Here is a 19,331-nt window from a genome sequence, read left to right as displayed (position 1 = left end):
AAAAGATTTATTTATTTATTTATTTATTTATTTATTTATTTATTTATTTATTTATTTATACAAGTACTGGGTACAGTCAGAAGCATGGGAGGGTGAGAGAATTCACCAGAGCCAGAGCAGGGAGCAGAACAGGCAGACTGAGGAAGTACACTGCTGAGGGGGAGCAGCGGGTGGCAGGAGAGGTCTGCGCACCATGTTGGGCCCTCATCTGGTGGCGGGGATTGAAGTGGCACTGCAGAGGCTGTGAGCAGCTACACAACCCAGCGCTCAACCACTGAGCCACCAGGGGAGGCCCGACGATTGAGATTTTTAAATGCATTATCTCATTAACTTTCAAAATAACCTTGAGGGGGATTAAATTATCTTTTTTTTCCCACAAGAAAACTGATGTTTGAAGAGATTCATTGACACCACAAAAAATCGAATGTATAAAAAATAACAGTAACATAACTATTAAACAAGATAATAATAGAGACAGTGGGGTAAGCTAAGATAAAAAATGGGAGTTAATGGCAGAGTTACGACTTCAGAGCTGGATATTAGGAAAAAAGCCTAATAATGAACCACAAGTAACAATATAAATAAGAGTTGAGCCAATTATAAGTCAAAGTGTGGAGATATATATACACATATGTGAGATAAATGTTCATGCCTGAAGATTAAATCTATATCTTATCTTTAGGCACATACAAAAACAAACCCACACAAAAATCACCTAATATATTTTGTTTGTTTATAAGTCTCTGGAAAATTAAACAATCTAATATTTTTGGATGAATCTAATATCCATCAAATTCTTTTATATAGTCAGGTAAATTTTAATTACAAAAAGTGTAGATAACAATAATATCACTTCTCCATAAGAGAAGGTCTCCAGAGATGAGTCTATGATCAAATCAATTTCTGGTTTCCAAGCACTAAGGCATAGTTGCTTGTAATTATATCTCTTCCTTTCTCCTCTTTTGTGCCTAGCCTGGTAAAATGTGCAATTTTTTATGTGTTTTGCAGAAGGTTAGCATGCTTAGAAAATATACATTTTAAAAAGCAGTTATTTCTTTTTTTGATGAGAAGCTGAAATGGAAAACATGTCTTTTTTCATTGTGTCTGAAAAACTTAGTTCACAGATGCCTAACATATTATGTATACATTCATATATATATATATATACATATATATATATATATACAGTAGGTACTCAACTAATATTTGTTGAATGACTGAATGCAAATGGATAAAATACTACAAAAGGTAAAATGAAAAAAAAAATTGATTTACCCTCAATGTGATCTAGGAGGTAGGGTTAATCTAGGCATGGTGCATTAGACAATCAAACTAATTAGTGTCCCAGAAACAAGTAGAGTCAGAGAAACATGAAGGTGAATTCCTTACTCCCTACAAGGCTAATTTAGTCAGAGTAATTTAGTAGCAGTCACTAGGTTGTAGCTCAGAGAGTGTTTTTTTACTTCTCTAAAGAGAATAAACATAAATATACTTAAAATTGCTTATGAGGGATTTATAGATTTAATGTTTCGGCCTTGTAGCACAGATAATAAATTATAGAGAAAATGGTAAAAATTCAATTTTTATAAAGATGTACAAGATTATGGGTTTCTAACTACTGGTAAAATCCCTGGAGAGACATGCCAGGCCCAGCACTATTTCAATCCAAAAGACTTGCACAGTACTGGAAAGAATATTCCCTGGCATCCTTTTGAAATAAAACAAAGACTATTATTCTTTGCCTACTGGGCAAAGTGTAGTCAAAAGGAATCCAGAGGAAAAGTAGAACTGAAGAATTAAAATAAATAAATAAATACAGAAATTAAACACAGGCAGAAAAGAAAGGGTTGACATTTTTCTTAAGAATAAATTAAATGAAAGTTAGAATCATCAGTATCCAAAGTTGTAGGCTGAGAATGTAAATGGCTAAAATCTGAACAATAATGAAAACTATGAAAGAATTAAATGGTCAATTAGTCATATTTTGGTACTAGAAATTTATTGTGCTAATGGTTAAAATTTTTGAGTGCTGGAAATGCCAGATATATATAATAAAATCAACAATTTATGTATTAAAAAGGAAAATTCATAAAGAAAAATATAAGAGATATGAGATGGATTGTCTAGGCATTTGACTCATGATGTATCTCTAGAACAGAATTAGTCGATAAAATGTGCACTTCACTCTAAGTTTTTGAAAGTTAATTTTTTTAACTTCCTATGAAATATTACTAATCCCACTATATAATATGTTTTTGATAAAATTATATATTAAACAACTATGATGAAAATTAAATAAATTTTACAAAGTTGAGATAGATTTTACTTAGGTAGTTTCCAGAAAAAAATTAGAAAAATCTATCAATAAAATAATAAAGTTATTTATTTTCTAGAAATGGCTCAGACAACTAGGTCTTAATAATGACAAGGACTAAATTAAACAATAATCTTAAGGATCTTTAAGAAATAAAAAAATAAGCTGGCCATTCACAGCACTTGGTATTGGGTGTGGTGCTAGGTAACACTGAAGATTGTGTATCTATACCTCTAAATCACATCCAGTGTTGTAAACAAACATCACCTCAGTAAAAAACAAAAGCACAATTAAAATAAATTAAAATTCATGAGAAGGTAAGGTATTGCATGAGATTTTAATAACCTAGAATCTTGGTAATGAAAATTTTCAGTGATATTTTCTTTGCTATTTTTTTAAAAGCCAGTTTACAAAAATATACAAAAAATGATGTGATAAGCTACCAAAATATGACAAATACTAAATTATGACAAAGCTATTTTTTTCTTTTCTAGCAATAAGGAAAAACATTCTGCAACAAGTGAAATATTTGTATGTTTTCAAGAGATTGTGCATTTCAGATTTGGGGTCTACTCCACAGACTACCCAAAAACCAAAATGGAGTTTTTCCTCACTAGGAAATTAAATCCATCATTAGAGGATTTTACATGAACTTCCATAATCATACCAGGAATGATAGCAAAAAAATATTAAAAATATTTTAAATTTCAGTTGTCTCTATATTTAAAAGTATTTAACATATGTGTATATAAACTTATGATATATAAACATAGGATATATAGCTAGCATTGTTTATGATATGCTGTATGGTTTCTGTGAGCATCAGGGTAGAAGATTCCTTATGACATAGATGTGCTCGTTCCCACAGATTTTATTTCATGTTGGCAGGAAATTACTCAGCTTCAGAATTTGTCTGTCAATAATAAATTTATTACCTAATCTCATCAGACTATAAGAGAAGCTCCAGATGTTCTCCTTAGCTCATGTATCTGTTGCTTAAGATAGAGAAGGGGCTCTGCATTTTACCATACCCTAGTAACTTGCTGCATTTACTTACTTCATATGGGAGGTTGTTAAAACACACTGAATTTTGCTAGTCTTATGTCTAGAGGCCACAAATTATAAAACAGAAATAATATTTGTGGTAATATGTGAGCTCGTATAAGTAGTGACGAAGTTTAAAAGCTTCAAAAGGATTAATTTAATTTCCATTTGCCATGCCAAGTAACATATTTTATTAACTGGCTGACAGTGAATAATTTTAGAGTATTATATACAAAATAGCCCAGAGAGCACCTCATCAATTGGAATGGCACACCATGCTCCCAGCAACTCTGGCAGGGCCTTTGTAGGACTTACTGGGATGCAGGCCTGGGCTCCAAGGCTCCACCCTTATTTTATTCAGAAAGCTAGGTTTAGCCAAATGTTTATTTGATATTGGTCTCCAGTTTTGCTTTGAATAAAGAATTCTAGGGTTAAATACTAATTGTTTCACTTTCTCATTTAATGAGATAAAGAGAAGTTACAAAAAATACATTTTATTTGAGATTAAGTAGTACAGTAAGGGGAAATTAGAACCTAGTTTTTTTCTAATTATCTAATATTCTCTGCTCTGTATAATGCTACCTTCTTAATCTTAGAACATCAAATAGCTCTGCTACAGACTCATACAAGTGTGTTCAATTCAAGTTGATGGCAAATCAGAATGAGGATATTTTAAAAAGAAATGCAGTTTTCTCACTATTTAAGTATCAGTTGTGATTTATACCACCAGTATAGTCAGATAAACAAATTAAAGTAATAATTTAATGCATATGAAAATTTTAGAAATAAATTAAAAATATGCTCAAGCTACGTAGAAGAGTCAGTTTCATTGCAACATAAGACATGAATATGTGATACAGGCAAGAATAAATGAAAATTTCCTATCAATATGATTATAAAATACAAATTCAGAAGTTGTTTTACTTATACTTAATTTTTTCCTTTTTAAAGATTTATTTATTTATTCATACAAGAACCGGGGTGTAGGCCAGAGGTGCGATGGGTGATAAGATTCACCAGAGACAGAGTGGGGAGCAGAACAGGCAGATCTACTGAAGTACACTGCTGAGGGAAGCAGCAGGAGAGATAGGAGAGGCCTGCTGCACCATGTGGGTAGCTCCCCGGCCTGGTATCAAACTTGCTGTAGTGGCTGCATATAACCTCATGATGCTGAGACTTAATCCCTTGCACCACCAGGAAGGCCCATAAAGATATTTAATTATTCCCAGGAATATGTTTTTCTAGTGGGCTCCATTCGCATTCATGATATGTACATGACCATTTTGTAACATTCCAGCTTCAATTTAAAACACAACTTGAAAGCTGGTATCCCCCTACCACCAAAGTGAGTGATAAGGTAAGGAGGGAGGGATGGGAAGAAGGGAGGGAGAGAATATACCCAAGATATAAGGTGCATGACTCTCATATTTTTTGGGTAACACAAACCAACCCTGATATATCCAATGTAAAGAGGATTACATAAAAAAATATTAACAGGGGGCCTTCCTGGTGGCACAGAGGGTTAAGCACAGTCCTGTGAAGCTGTCCACAGCCTCTGCAGCATGGGTTTGATTCCCGGCCTGCCGGGGAGATACCCACATGGCGCGGCAGACCTCTCCTGTCTCGCCTGCTGCTCCCCTCAGCAGTCTTTTTGGTCATCTGCCTGTTCTGCTCCCCACTCTGTCTCTGATGAATTCTCTCACCCTCCTGCACCTTTGGCCTGTACCCCAGTTCTTGTATAAATAAATAAATCTTTTTAAAAAGTGCATAACAGGAAGCAGGATCAAGGAAACTGGCTATCATACTACATGAAAAAATTAACACGCTGTTATATCTGGTTCAATCACCTAAAACAGTGCCCAGCTGTGATTAAATTAGAAAGAAGCATTAAAATATGCTATATCTTGAATGATGTTTCTCCTGCACCTGCCCTAATTCATATGTTGAAGTCCTAATCCTTGATGTGATGACAATTGGAGATCTAGCTTTATGGAAGCCATTAGATTCAGATGAAGTCATGAGAGATTAGTCATGATGGGATTACTCATTCGATTTTGTGAGAACTGACTAGAGAGCCTGCTCTCCTTCTCTCTGCCATGTGAGGGTACACTGAGGTAATGGTGCTCTACAAGTCGGGAAGAGATCTCAGGAGGAACCAAAACTGACACCTGGTCTTGAATTCCTTAGACTCCAAAACTGTGAGAAATAAAATTCTTGTGTTTAAATCACCAGCCTATGGTACTTATATTTCAGCAATTGGAGCCAAGATACCAAATAATCAATGAAGTTCCAGATGTTGACACAGAATGGCTGTCATTTAAGAGCTCTTGAGACTTAGGATTATACACTCTTGAGTTAAATATAAAAATTTCTTCAATTATAAAAAGTAATATATAAAAGAGATTAGCAATGCGCACATCAGAGTTGATGATGCTTAAGTGAAATGATTTGCACATCAGGATTCCTAATACAGTAAACATAATTATTAAATAAAGGTCCAAGGAGAAGAGGAATATGTCCTTTAATTCGGTCTACATTAATGACTAATAATGTTTCTTCTAGCTCTAGATACAGTAAGACTATACACTGAATTTTGTCTCTCTCCATAGCAACCTCTCAGAAAATAATTATGTACAGCTACCAAATAGAGAATACCTTAACAAGGACTTCCTGAGAGTAGTAATATTAAGGGAAATTGCAAAGAAGGTAAAAAGTCAAGTCAGACATTAATATTTGATACAATTATATGTAGACAAAGACTCAGCCTTAATTTGGAATAAATGTTGAGAAACTTTCAAATGATGAAAACAGAAACATAAATCAAAGAGCTCAAGCATTACAGAATGTTGGAAACTGCTAGAAATCAAAAATTGTTTTGGTTTCTCTTCACTGAACTTGATACTCCAGGAAATCAAAGATTATCCTGAATTATTCCTTTTATAGTAACAATATAGAATACAGAACTCCCAGGATACCATAATAGTACCTACAACAGTTCTTGGCACAAAGCAGAAAATCAATAAATATTAGGTGGCTGAGTTAATGAAAGAATAAAACTAACTAAATGATCTCCCCATACAATAACATGAGTTCTTCTTAATATTTATATCTAAACTAAGTTTCTAGCCACTCCCACCTTTATGACTAAAGAAGCTTAGGGTGCTCTTCCACCAGTAATTCTAGAGATGTCACATGTGTTGTCAAAGCAGCCCCCTGTGTTTGCTTGTTCTGCCCTCAGGGGAAGGCTGCTTCCCCCATTGCCAGACTTAATAGTTGTGGACCAACTCTCTTGGCTGCTGTTATTCTCTGCTCATTTACTTGGAATTCTCATTGCACCTATCCCAGAGCTCTGGACTCTGCTATTCTTCTGTCCAAACCAATCACTTATTATCCACCAATTTACACATTTGCTCACACTCTGCACCTCATGAGTGCTGTATGTTTTCTTGTGAAATAGGGTTCCCTTCCCTATGTTCTTCTCTTGCAGGGTTACTAACAGCACAGGAAGTTTGGTCTCATTTAGCTCCCCATTTTACAGAATATAAGACTCTTCTCCCCAACCTTTGCTCTGAATTCTCCAAAGAACAGTCATTCATGAATTAAAGGTTCTTAGGAAGAGGACATGTTAACTTAAGATATATTATGTCTTTTATATCTAAATAAAGAGATAAGCACTTTCAGGAAGTTGTAAGCTCACTATTTCTATCTTGGCTACAATGAAATGAAAAAAAAAATGCATCACCATCTCACCATCTCAATAATGATGGTATCATTTTTAGTGAAGTTAATTGTAAAATATGCAACTTCTAACTTTCTTCCTACAAGCTAAACAATAAGTCAATCAGCAAATTGTTTTCTGTGATTACACTCCTAATGGAAACTGGTAAGTGATTAACTTAAGCTAGAAAATATTCGTGCCATATTTTTAAATATTTTGCTTATTGTTCAAAAATAAATATAAGTATTTACAAGACAAGATGATAATGGTTTGTGGAAGGAGAGCCACATACTTGTAAGTATCGCAGTTAAGGAATTCATCAGAGTGATCTGTCATAAGGAGTGAACCAAATTTATTTTTTAATTACTGTTTTATTTTATATAATTCTTACATCATTTATCACTTTTTGCACAATGTATGCATTATCATTTTGGTTATATTCTCCATATAATTTATTACTAAATTCTGCTCCACAGTAAGAATTCCACTATGAATGGTAAAGCAATGAGCTTTGTTTTCTGTTTAAAAAGTTGAAAAGATGCAGTGTAAAAATAAAGAAATCTCTTTTGTTCAATTTGGCATAAATTCCATTCTCTCTGCTACATTCTTTGTTGATCTTTACAGAATGTAGGTATGCTTGAATGCTTTCTTAATGCCTAAGTGCTCTATTAAATAATCAAGTAAGTTTTGTGAGAAAAAGTGGGTATTGGAAACTAAGTTAATTATTGATGTGTCACAATGTCCTTAATTTATCTTATATACAAATAAATTTATGAAAATATCTAAATTAATTTAAAAAGAATTTCATGAATAAAAGTTGATAACCAGGGCCTCCCCGGTGGCGCAGCGGTTGAGCGCTGGGTTGCAAGGCTGCCCTCAGCCTCTGCAGCGCCGGTTCAATCCCCCGCTGCTCCCCGGCCACCGGAGGAGGGTCCCGCATGGTGCGCAGACCTCTCCTGCGGCCCGCTGCTCCCCTCAGCAGTGTACTTCGGTCCTTCTGCCTGCTCTGCTCCCCACTCTGGCTCTGGTGAATTCTCTCACCCTCCCGCGCTTCTGACTGTACCCAGTGCTTATATAAATAAATAAATAAATATTTTTAAAAAAAGGAAGTATGAAAAGTTTAAAAAAAAAAGTTGATAACCAATAAGCATTGATATTTCTTCTTAAAAATTATATTATGTTCATTGAGGAAATGTTGGTTTACAACACCGTGTGTGACTTCAGGGTATAGGTTTACACTCTTCAGATATGTTACCATACGACAGTCATCACCAAAGCACCAACAATCTTCTAAAATAGACCACTGGTCCACACCCCCCCTCCTGTTTTTCTCCCAATTTTCCCCAATCCCTTTAATAATAATAGCTTTGCAGGTTTGTTTTGGTACATTTTTGTTTGTTCCTTTGTTAGTTTTTTTTTTTTTTTAATTTCACATGTAAGTGAAATTATCTGGCATTTATCTTTCTGATATCTTTCACTGACAGAATGCTCTTCAAATCCATCCATGTTGTTGCAAATGGCAAGATATTTTCTTTTTAAAAAAAGCTTAGTAGTGGGCCTCCCAGGTGGCATAGCGGTTGAGCGCTGGGTTGCGAAGCTGCCTGCAGCCTCTGCAGCGCTGGTTCAATCGACCACCAGAGGAGGGTCCCACATGGCGTGCAGACCTCTCCTGCCGCCCGCTGCTCCCCTCAGCAGTGTACTTCGGTCCTTCTGCCTGTTCTGCTCCCCGCTCTGGCTCTAGTGAATTCTCTCACCCTCCCGCGCTTCTGACTGTACCCAGTGCTTGTATAAATAAATAAATAAATCTTTAAGAAAAAAAAAAAAAAGCTTAGTAGTATTCCATTGTGCATTAACCTTTCAAGATTATTAGGAATCTTATGGATAGAAAAATTTGCCCATAGAATTAAAATATCTTAGAATTTGGTGCCCAAATTAAGCTAAATAGTTTTCTTATAATTAAGTATAAAAATTTTGGCAGCTATTCATTGGTATTTTCCATTTAGTTAACAAGAAAAGTATCTCAATTACTGACATATTGAAACTACACTCACCAAAGTCCTACATTTTATTTCACATTCTATGTGAGCCATGTCTGATTCTTGTACTTGTCTTTTTTTTTTTTCTCATCATATTGTTAAGACTTTATATTTTAAAACACAGAAATTCATTCTGCTAGACGCAACTTATCCTCCTGGATAACAATATCTTTTGAAGAAGAATCTATCACCATTTATTTCTTGTTTTGCGGTAGACGTATCTCTGGTGGCTTCAACTAGGTAATTATCAATATGTTGAAAAGATCTCAGATCATATTAATATGTTAAAAAATGTCACGTTCCCAAGGAGGACACTACTTTCCAGGATGTATGGGATGCGTCAAAAGCAGTAGTAAAAGGGCTTCCCCTGGTGGCGCAGCGGTTGAGCACTGGGTTGAGAGGCTGCCTGCAGCCTCTGCAGCGCCAGTTCGATCCCCGGCCACCGGCGAGGTCCCACCAAAAAAAAAAAAAAAAGCAGTAATAAGAGGAAAATACATAGCAATATAGGCTCATATCAAGAAACAAGAAAGAACTCAAAGAAACAACCTAATCTCACATCTCAAAGAGATAGAAAAATAACAACAACAAAAAAAACCACTAAAGTCAGCAGAAGAAAGGAAATAATAAAAATCAAAGCAGAAATTAATGAAATGGAAATTTAAAAAAATCCAAAAGATCAATGAAATCAAAAGTTGGTTCTTTGAAAAAATAAACAAAAAGACAAACCTCTAGCCAGACTCACATAGAAAAAAAAGGAGAAAACATATATAAATAGGATCATAAATAAAATAGGAGAAATCACAACAGACTCAGTAGAAATCAAAAGAATAATCAGAGATTACTATGAACACTTATATGCAAACTAATTCGGCAACCTAGAAGACATGGACATATTCCTAAACAATATAATCATCCAAAGCTGGACAAAGAAGAAATAGAACAACTAAACAGACAAATTACAAGCAGCAAAATTGACGCAGTAATCAAAGCACTCCCCAAAAACAAAAGCCCAGGCCCAGACGGCTTCACAAACAAATTCTACCAAGCATTCAGCCGTGAATTAGTGCCTATCCTACACACACTCTTTCAAAATATTGAAAAAGGAATACTACCAACTATATTCTATGAATCCAACATTACACTAATACCAAAACCAAACAAAGATAGCACAAAAATAGAAAATTACAGGCCAATCTCCCTAATGAACACTGATGCAAAAATCCTCAACAAAATCCTTTCCCACACAATCCAACAATACATCAAATGGATAATACACCATGATCAAGTGGGATTCACCCGAGGGGCACAACATACGAAATTTGATGGTTCAACATATGAGAATTGATCAGTGTAATACAACACATCAACAAAAAGAAAAATAAAAACCATATGATCATATCAATAGATGCTGAGAAAGCATTCGACGAAGTCCAACATCCATTTATGATGAAGGCCCTTGAAATTCTCAGGATAGAAAGAACATACCTTAGCATGATAAAAGCCATATATGACAAACCCACTGCCAATATTATTTCCAATGGCAAAAAGCTGAAGGCCTTTCCTTTAAGATCAGGAACAAGGCAAGGATGTCCTCTCTCACCACTGTTCTTCAATATAATAGTGGAGGTCACAGCCAGGGCAATAAGACAAGGAATCCAAATAAGGAAAGAAGAAGTAAAACTATCACTATTTGCAGACAATATGACAATATACATAGAGAACCCTAAAAACCCCATAGAAAAACTACTTGAAATAATTAGGCAGTTCAGTAAAGTAGCAGGATACAAAATCAACACACAAAAATCAGCAGCCTTCCAATACACAAACAATCTGAAGAAGAAGAAATCAAGAAACCATCCCTTTATAATTCAAACAAAAAAAATCAAATACTTGGGAATAAACCTAACAAAAGAGGCGAAAGACCTATACAAAGAAAATTATAAAACACTGTTAAAAGAAATAGAAGAAGACAGAAAGAAATGGAAAGACATTCCCTGCTCATGAATTGGAGGAATTAACGTTATTAAAATGTCCATCCTACCAAAAGCAATATACCAATTCAATGCTATTCCAATAAAAATCTCAATGACATTCTTCAAAGAAATAGAACAAATACTGATGAAATTCATATGGAACCACAAAAAGAACCATGAATAGCCAAAGCCCTACTGATGAAAACAAAGGAGAAGGGAGGTATCAACACTTTCAAACTTCAAGCTATACTACAAAGTCATAATAATTAAAACAGTTTGGTATTAGAAGAAAAACAGACACACAGACGAATGGAACCAAATAGAGAGCCCAGAAATAAAATCACACTTATATGGACAACTGATTTTTGACAAAGGAGCAAAGAACATGCCATGGAACATGGACAGTTTGTTCAATTAATGGTGCTGGGAAAACTGGACCACCACAGGCAAAAAAAATGAAGCTACACCACTACCTCTCACTGTCACAAAAATCAACTCAAAATGGATAAGAGAACTGAAATCATAAAATATATAAAAGAAAATATAGGAAAATATATGGAAGAAAATATAGGTAAGACATACATCACAATAACATCTTTAAAGACTTATCACCCAAAGCAAAGATAGTCAAGAAAAAGATAAACCCCTGGGATTATATCAAACTGAAAAGCTTCTGTACAACAAAAGAGACATTAACCAAAACAGAGAGACACCCCGCTGATTGGGAAAAAAATCTTTACACTCCATTCAACTGAAAAGGGACTGATCACAAAGATATACAAAGAATGCACAAGACTCAACACAAACAAAATAAACAATCTAGTCAAGAAATGGGCAGAAGAACTTAAAAGACATTTCTCCAAAGAGGAAATGCAAATGGCCAACAGGCATATGAAAAAATGTTCAAAATCCCTTATCATCAGGGTAATGCAAGTCAAAACCACATTGAGATATCATCTTACACCAGTAAGAATGGCACATATCAAAAAAACAAGCAACAACAAATGTTGAATGCGGTGAAAAAGGAACTCTCCTAGATTGCTGGTGGGAGTACAAACTGGTCCAACCACTAGGGAAAGCTGTCTGGAGGTTCCTCAGTCTACTAAAAATGGAGCCACCATATGACCCAGCAATTTCACTCCTAGGGATCTACCCAAAGGACACAAAAACATTGATTCAAAAGACCACATGTACCCCTATATTTAATGCAGCACTATTTACAATAGGTAAAACCTGGAAACAAGCCAAATGCCCAAAAAATAGATGACTGGATCAAGAAGATGTGGTGTATATATACACAATGGAATATTATTCAGCAATCAAAAAAGATAAACTCATAACATTTGCAGCAATGTGGATGGAACTAGAAGGAATTATGCTCAGTGAAATAAGCCAGAAGGAAAAAGAAAAAAAATATCAGATGGTTTCACTTATAGCAGGAATATAGAGGAAGCCAATAAGATATCAGTGTAAAATAATAATAACAGTACAAAACACAAAAAAGCAAAAAGGACAATTATAAATCAGAGACATACTGCAGGGGAGGAGGAGGGAGAGGGGTCAGAGGGACAGAGGGAGGGAAGAGAACAGGGGACTGAGGTGATGGTGCAGGGTGCATTGGTGAGGGAAACTCTCTGGGGACTACACCTGAGGGGGGGAGGAAGCAAATATTGTTTAAAAATGAACAATGATGTAAAAAAAAATAAAAAATGTCATGTTCTATACATGTACACTAAATATCTCCTCCGTTGATATCACTCTATTCATCTATATTTGGGTGTGGGAGAAAAAACACTCACCTAATTATTAACCCACTGAACTCAATTATCTATTAGTCTCAGTATTTCATTAAAAACATATCATCCTTTGTACAAAGTGAATTTGCCAATCTAATGTTCATCATAAGAAGGAAACAGTGAACTGGTATATATATCTAGCAAAGTTTTGAAAGTGTTTTATATATTTCTATATATATGTATCTCACTATATATATATCATATATATATGAAAAAAAGAAAGAGGCTGATCTGTTAGTTCTTGCTTTCATGAAAGAATTACTTGTTCTGTAAAAAAACACTGACTTTTCTCAGTGCTCACAAATAATTTCTTTAATAATTTAGTGCAGAGTCTTGTTTCGAATTAACAACAACATATCAAGTTGTAATTTGCAGTATTGGTCTTCATTTTCTCTTTGTAAGTTCATACATTATTTACATAAACCCATATACAGCTACTTCTTCCTTCATTTTTATGGTTTGTGAAAGATTCTATGCAATCAGTCCACCATTTTTCCTCAAGAACATCACCATTTGGAGGTACAATTCATCAGCAGGGTCAGGGCATCAAGGTCACTGGGAATACAAAATATGACTTGAAGCTCAATTTCCCAATTGATTGTTCCAGTCTATTTCATTATCACCTTCACAGAAGACATCAGTAAACAAAATTATAAGTATTATGCTTGTATTCTGTCATTTATTATCAATCCATGGATATTAGGAAAGGGTCTATCTACTTTCTAGTCTTTGTTCCTACTATTATTAAATGCCATTAATGTTTCTGATTCTAAATGTTACTTATAGTTACTTTTATAGGCTCAAACCAGCTTCTTTAGTATTCTGTAAGTGATAGTAATAAAAGGAAGATTCAAATTCTGTTGGTTTCCTTAGCCAGTCTTGTGTATTACAATTTTTTTCTTCCTATGCCTTTTAAAATTTCTAGTTACATGTTATATCTGGTTCTTCTTCAAGCAACCTCAAATTATTATTATTTTGATATGGGAGGGTTATTCACTAATGCATAAACAAGAAAAATCAAATTTAGTTCAATGCAACTACTATTAATAAAAACTTTGGTGTTCTGAACTGAAAAATGTAATAACACTGTTCTGTAAGTTTTGCATATAGAAGTACCTTTATTCTACCTAAAATCCTTGAAATATAATTATTATTCCTACATTAGAGATGCAGATGCCAAGACAGAAATAGGATAAGTCACTTACCTAAGACCACTTAGCTAGTAAATGTGAGAAAACCAGGATATAAATGCAAGCAACCCAGTTTCAGCTTGACCATGCTTAACAAGTTTATAATAGCATTTCACATATTTAGTTTAAATGACTTGTATGCTTCTGATAGCATGCTTATCTCTTAACAAATTCTTCAATTTTGGTTGAAGTAAACTCACCATTTCTGCTGTGCTTTAGAGAACAACTTTGTCAATGAGGCAAGACAAAAATTCATTAGTTTTATATTTTAAGAAAAATAATCCTTTCCCAGGCTATGATGTGCCACATTCTACATTTAGCTACTCTGATATTTTCTAGTTATTATTTTTATTTTCTTTAAATCTGCTATTAATTTTCTTTATATCTATTTAATATTGTTAATATTTTCTTCATATCCCTTTATTTCAATATTTTCAACATGCTAGATTTCCGGTATTATGGGCCAAAATCAGATCATTGTCTCCTCCAATTAAATCAATTTCTTTCAAAAAGTCATATTTCATTGATGAACCCTAGTCCACCAAATTTTATGATATTTCTTAAAATTCATATCATTCTTCCCATTTTATATATTAGAATTTTAAAAATCTAAGACTATAGGTTTTAAATTAGTTATCCTTCAAATTATCTCCTTAAGAGTGGGTTTGGCAAGCTCTGTATGATGAAAACCATGAAAGGAAGGGGAATTTTATCTCATCAAATTACCTCAACCTTAATGTATCAGCAGATGATTTCCTCATTCATACATTAATGAGAAATATGGGAAAGCACAAATAAAGAGATTGCAGTGTTAGATCTAGTCTGTCACATTTTGCTTGACTTGTAACAAAGATTTTAAATGTCTCCTTTTTTATTTATGATACATTTATAGTATTGGTTATAAATGTGTATATAAATGTGCCTTTAAAAGTGAAGAAGCATGTAGAACATGGCATTAATCAATCAGTTCTTTATCACCACTTACTAGAGACAATTTGCTGAGCATGGTTGTGAATGGGTATCACAAAAAGTGCTAGATACATAAAGAACCAGATAGTAATAATACCTGAGTGCATATACTAAATATTAGATATACTATTAAAGTCTAAAACAACAGCTGGTTATAATTAAGAGCTCAAGTTTTCTTTCCTTTGGAAGAAACTGAACTAGCTTCGAAGACATTAGGTGACAATGGTGAATGGTTTCAATGGTGGAAACATAGCCTGAAGGAGAAAAAGGCAATCAGCCTTTATTGTATTAGCTATTTGGCTTCTATCTGCTGTTTCTATCTCTCTTCATTTTTCTGTAAGATAATGTAGGTGTCTTCCTTTTTGTTTCTTTTTCTAATTTTGTGGTATTTTATTTCTTGTGGAACACTAAAATATACAATGCATTAGGATAAAAATTAAATGATAAATACAGTAGAAGAAATTAGAACATGTTATTCTTTTAAATTTTCATATATAAACAGCATCAAATCTATCACAAAGTTTCCGTGATTGTATATAGTTCATTGAATAAAAAGTACTATGTACTCAAATCTCTTTTTTTTTCCTAAAGAGTGTTTTTTTTAATTTCTAAATTACTAATAAAATAAAAAATTACAGTGATGACTGAAATGGAAAGTCACCCTCAGGATAATGATTTCTATAAATCTTATAGGTTAATAAAATTTTTAATTTGATTTGGGTAATATTACTGACTATAAACCTGTGCCAATTTTTCCCTTTTTGTGAAGACTTGATAACTTAGAGCAGAATTACAAAAAATGCTAGGCAAGTATAATCATTTTGTGGAACATTAATGCTTAGTTCTAATTAGGAGCAGAGGGGAGACAGCAATGGGTACAAACCGAAATAGTATTTTTCAGTCAGCTCATAATTCTACGTTACTAGATAAATGTTCATGAATCAATCAATTTCTAAATCCTCTAAGGCACAAAAATATAGTTTATGACAAATTGAGAGGGTCAAACCAAATAATATCTTCAATTTAATATAACTGAAAGTATATTAAAACTTTTAATAAAAATTCTTCCCAAATTTGCAAGAATTGGGATTTTAAATTACCACATTGATCACAATGGCAAAATGCTCTATATAAATCTATACAGCTATCTGGATATATAATTCATGTGTTTATATATATATATATATATATATATATATATATATATATGGTTTGGTGGGCATTATATGTACACATCATAATTAAAATTCATTTCTATCCTTATATATATTTAGATATTTATGATATACACTAGAAAATGTTTAGGAAATATTGGGGATATATTTTTGTTCATTATTATGTCTTTTTATGAATTACAAAGATATGGTGGTGAATTTTTCAATTATTCTTATGATTTTATGTAATAAATTATAAATTGCTTCTTCTAGCCATTCTATGCTTAAAAGTTAAGGGCTAATCAACACAAGGAAAAATATTTGAAATTTATGGATTGGTCTTGCTATTACTAAATCAACTTTTTATTCATAGCCTATATATAATTTAAGCACTATTTTTAAACATCTGTATTATGGAAATATAGTTCAAGTTAAAGTTATTTTGAGATACGCATTTCATCTGAACACAAAAATATTGGATTAGAATTTTTTTCTATATGCTTGCCCCCATAAAAGAACACATGTCTGAAAAGGAAGAACATGGCCTGTGAATTATTTCATTATTGTGATGAGGTCGTGTTTCTATCCAGTAGAGAACAGTCATCAGGCTAGTTTCTTAATAGGCAGAAACAGAATGGCAAAGGAGAAGCACAACACTCAGCAGGCTGCTGACCTAGTTTGTTATTATAACTCATAGACGCTATAAATGCACTTTTTTCACCAGTGAAGCTACATACTGACTTGTCAGCAAATTAGCTACCTTTTGTTAAGACTTTTAAAAAATTCTGTTAAGGCAATATATTCTATTTATGGAAAAGTAAATTGTCATAATAATACAATTTCTGACTTAGAGATTTTCAGATCTAAAATACCTTACTAGGCCTCAAGAGGAGAGAGAAATACTTTAATTAAGAGATTTTCAGTTTTATTTCTTAGCTATTTTATTTCAATAAATCATTACCTAAGCAGTTCATTAAACTTTGTAAAACAAAAGTGAACTTATTTTAATTTTGTCTTAATATATTTGCTAGAATATCAATAGATAACAAGAGTCATCCTAGTTTTAAGTGTTCTATTTGTATACAGACTCTTGTATATGGATATTATATATTCCTTTTTGTTACAAATAACGTGCTTACAGAAGGTATCAATATACAATGCTTTCTTTAATAGTTTCTTTAATAGTTTCCCAGCACACATTTATTATGATTATTACAGTTTTTGAAATAGAACTCATTGAAATGTCTCAATGAGTTGAAGTTCTCATTTATTGATGTCTCAATGTCTCATGCTGATGTTTCTGTTCTAAAATCAACAGATAGTGGTTGAAATGTCTTCCTATTTTCTGTCCCCCCAACCTTTAGTTTATACTCATCATAGATTTCATCTCAACCCATAAGAGGCTGACATTAGCACAAGTTTATGTGAATTAGGAAAGTAGTACTGCCAGGGTGGCTAAATTAAGAAATATTAAAAGACTTGTAAGAATGACTGCAGTTGAAGTATACATGGTTTGGCAGGTAAAAAGAGGCCAACCTTTCCCTAACACCAATCCCTGTACTTGGAGTCTTTGGACAGTGTATATATTCAGAGGACTGGATTCAAATTCATATTCATGACTTTTGCACATAATTTTCTGTTCCACTAAATTATAAATTTTATCAGGGTACATTTTGTTAATCTCAGTGTAATTTTCAGCAAATATAGAAAAGTGGTATGAATGGCAGGTAGTGGGATGTAAGCATTATCAGGTTAGGGACACTGTCTCATATACTTCTGTACGTTCATTGCCTAAAATAATTCATGCCTGGCACAAAGTAGATACTCAATAAGACTATCAAAATGACAGAATAAATAATATATATTCATTTCATAACTGAAGTACAAGGAAGTTAAGTGACTGCCTATTATCACAGAGGTTTGAATGTTAGAGGCAATTCTAGAATGTATGTCTCTAAGCTATATAGCTTTAGGATAAAAATAGTATCATCAAGATCAAATGACATCACTAGGACTCTCTATTGATATAAAAATTGTTCTTTTAATGACTACTACCTCCTTCTTATCACTGATAATCACAATACAAAAGAATTGTAGTTGGTCTGTATATCAAAAAAGCTCCCTAGAGTTGAACATAGGCTTAACTGTTTCCTACCCTCTACATTTGAATTAAACATAAACATTATGTCAATAAATGTTGAAGAAAACAAGTCAATTCACAATTAGACCTACATCTAAATAGAAAAAGACCTATTAAGCAAATTGCAAATTCATAAAATCTGTAAATTAAAATTGAAAATGTTTGTATGACATCAGGATATAATAAAAGTTTGTGTTAGAGCAAATAAAAACACACACTCTCAGTAGATACCATTGCTAATTTTCTGAAAGATACCCAGGAAAAATAAATTCATAATTATTTGCAACTTTAATATTATCTGGTGCCAATGATGAACCATCTTCTGGCAGCAGAATTGGTGTTTTCATACTATATACTCAGTTATTAGCTCAATTAAAGACCTGTTGCTTTTCCCTGCTCCTCCACACATTTTATGTTTTCTCCTTCAGTGGTAAGTAGAAGTGACAGATCTATAATCAAGGAAATTGCACATTTTTGAAAAGTTGGCTAATGTAACTCCTTGTTTTGCATTGTTAGATACAGAAGCTCCTACACAGAACATTTCTCAAACTTTGGATGAGTGAGCACTATGTCAAGCACTGTTCTAGGCACTGGAAATAAAGCTCAAAACAAAGACAAATTCTTTCGCTTAGTAGAATTTATATTTTCAAATGCGGAGCACAGAAAAATATAAATGACAAATACATGTGTGTTGCTAAGTTCTTTTAAGGTAAAATAGAAAGCATTGGAGGATATATTAATGTAGGTGGTCAGGGAATATACTGACATTTAAGTGACAGGAAGGGAATGAAGGAGAGATCCGGGTGATACTTAGTCTCAAAGAAAGGAATGAAAGGAACAAAAAATAAAAGGAAGGAGAAAAATAAGTAAGCAAGAAGAAAAGGAAGAAAATAATCATACTTCTTAACATGTGATGTAAATTCCTCTTTTCCTTCCAAGCCTGTGCTATAGCTATTAGAAGAAAAAAAAAAAAAAACTCTATTCTAAACCTGTGCAG

At 33.3% G+C, this 19,331-nt stretch overlaps 1 protein-coding gene across 1 annotated transcript in view; it reads right to left on the bottom strand.

Moving 5' to 3' along the window:
• HCN1 (hyperpolarization activated cyclic nucleotide gated potassium channel 1) overlaps nt 1-19,331 on the bottom strand; it is a 327,077-nt gene that overhangs the window by 116,515 nt on the left and 191,231 nt on the right.

Source organism: Talpa occidentalis, unplaced genomic scaffold (genome assembly GCF_014898055.3).
Source record: "Talpa occidentalis isolate TD23 unplaced genomic scaffold, MPIMG_talOcc4v2.1 talOcc4.6, whole genome shotgun sequence".
Taxonomy (NCBI): Eukaryota; Metazoa; Chordata; class Mammalia; order Eulipotyphla; family Talpidae; genus Talpa; species Talpa occidentalis.
This window is presented reverse-complemented; position numbering and strand designations above follow the sequence as displayed.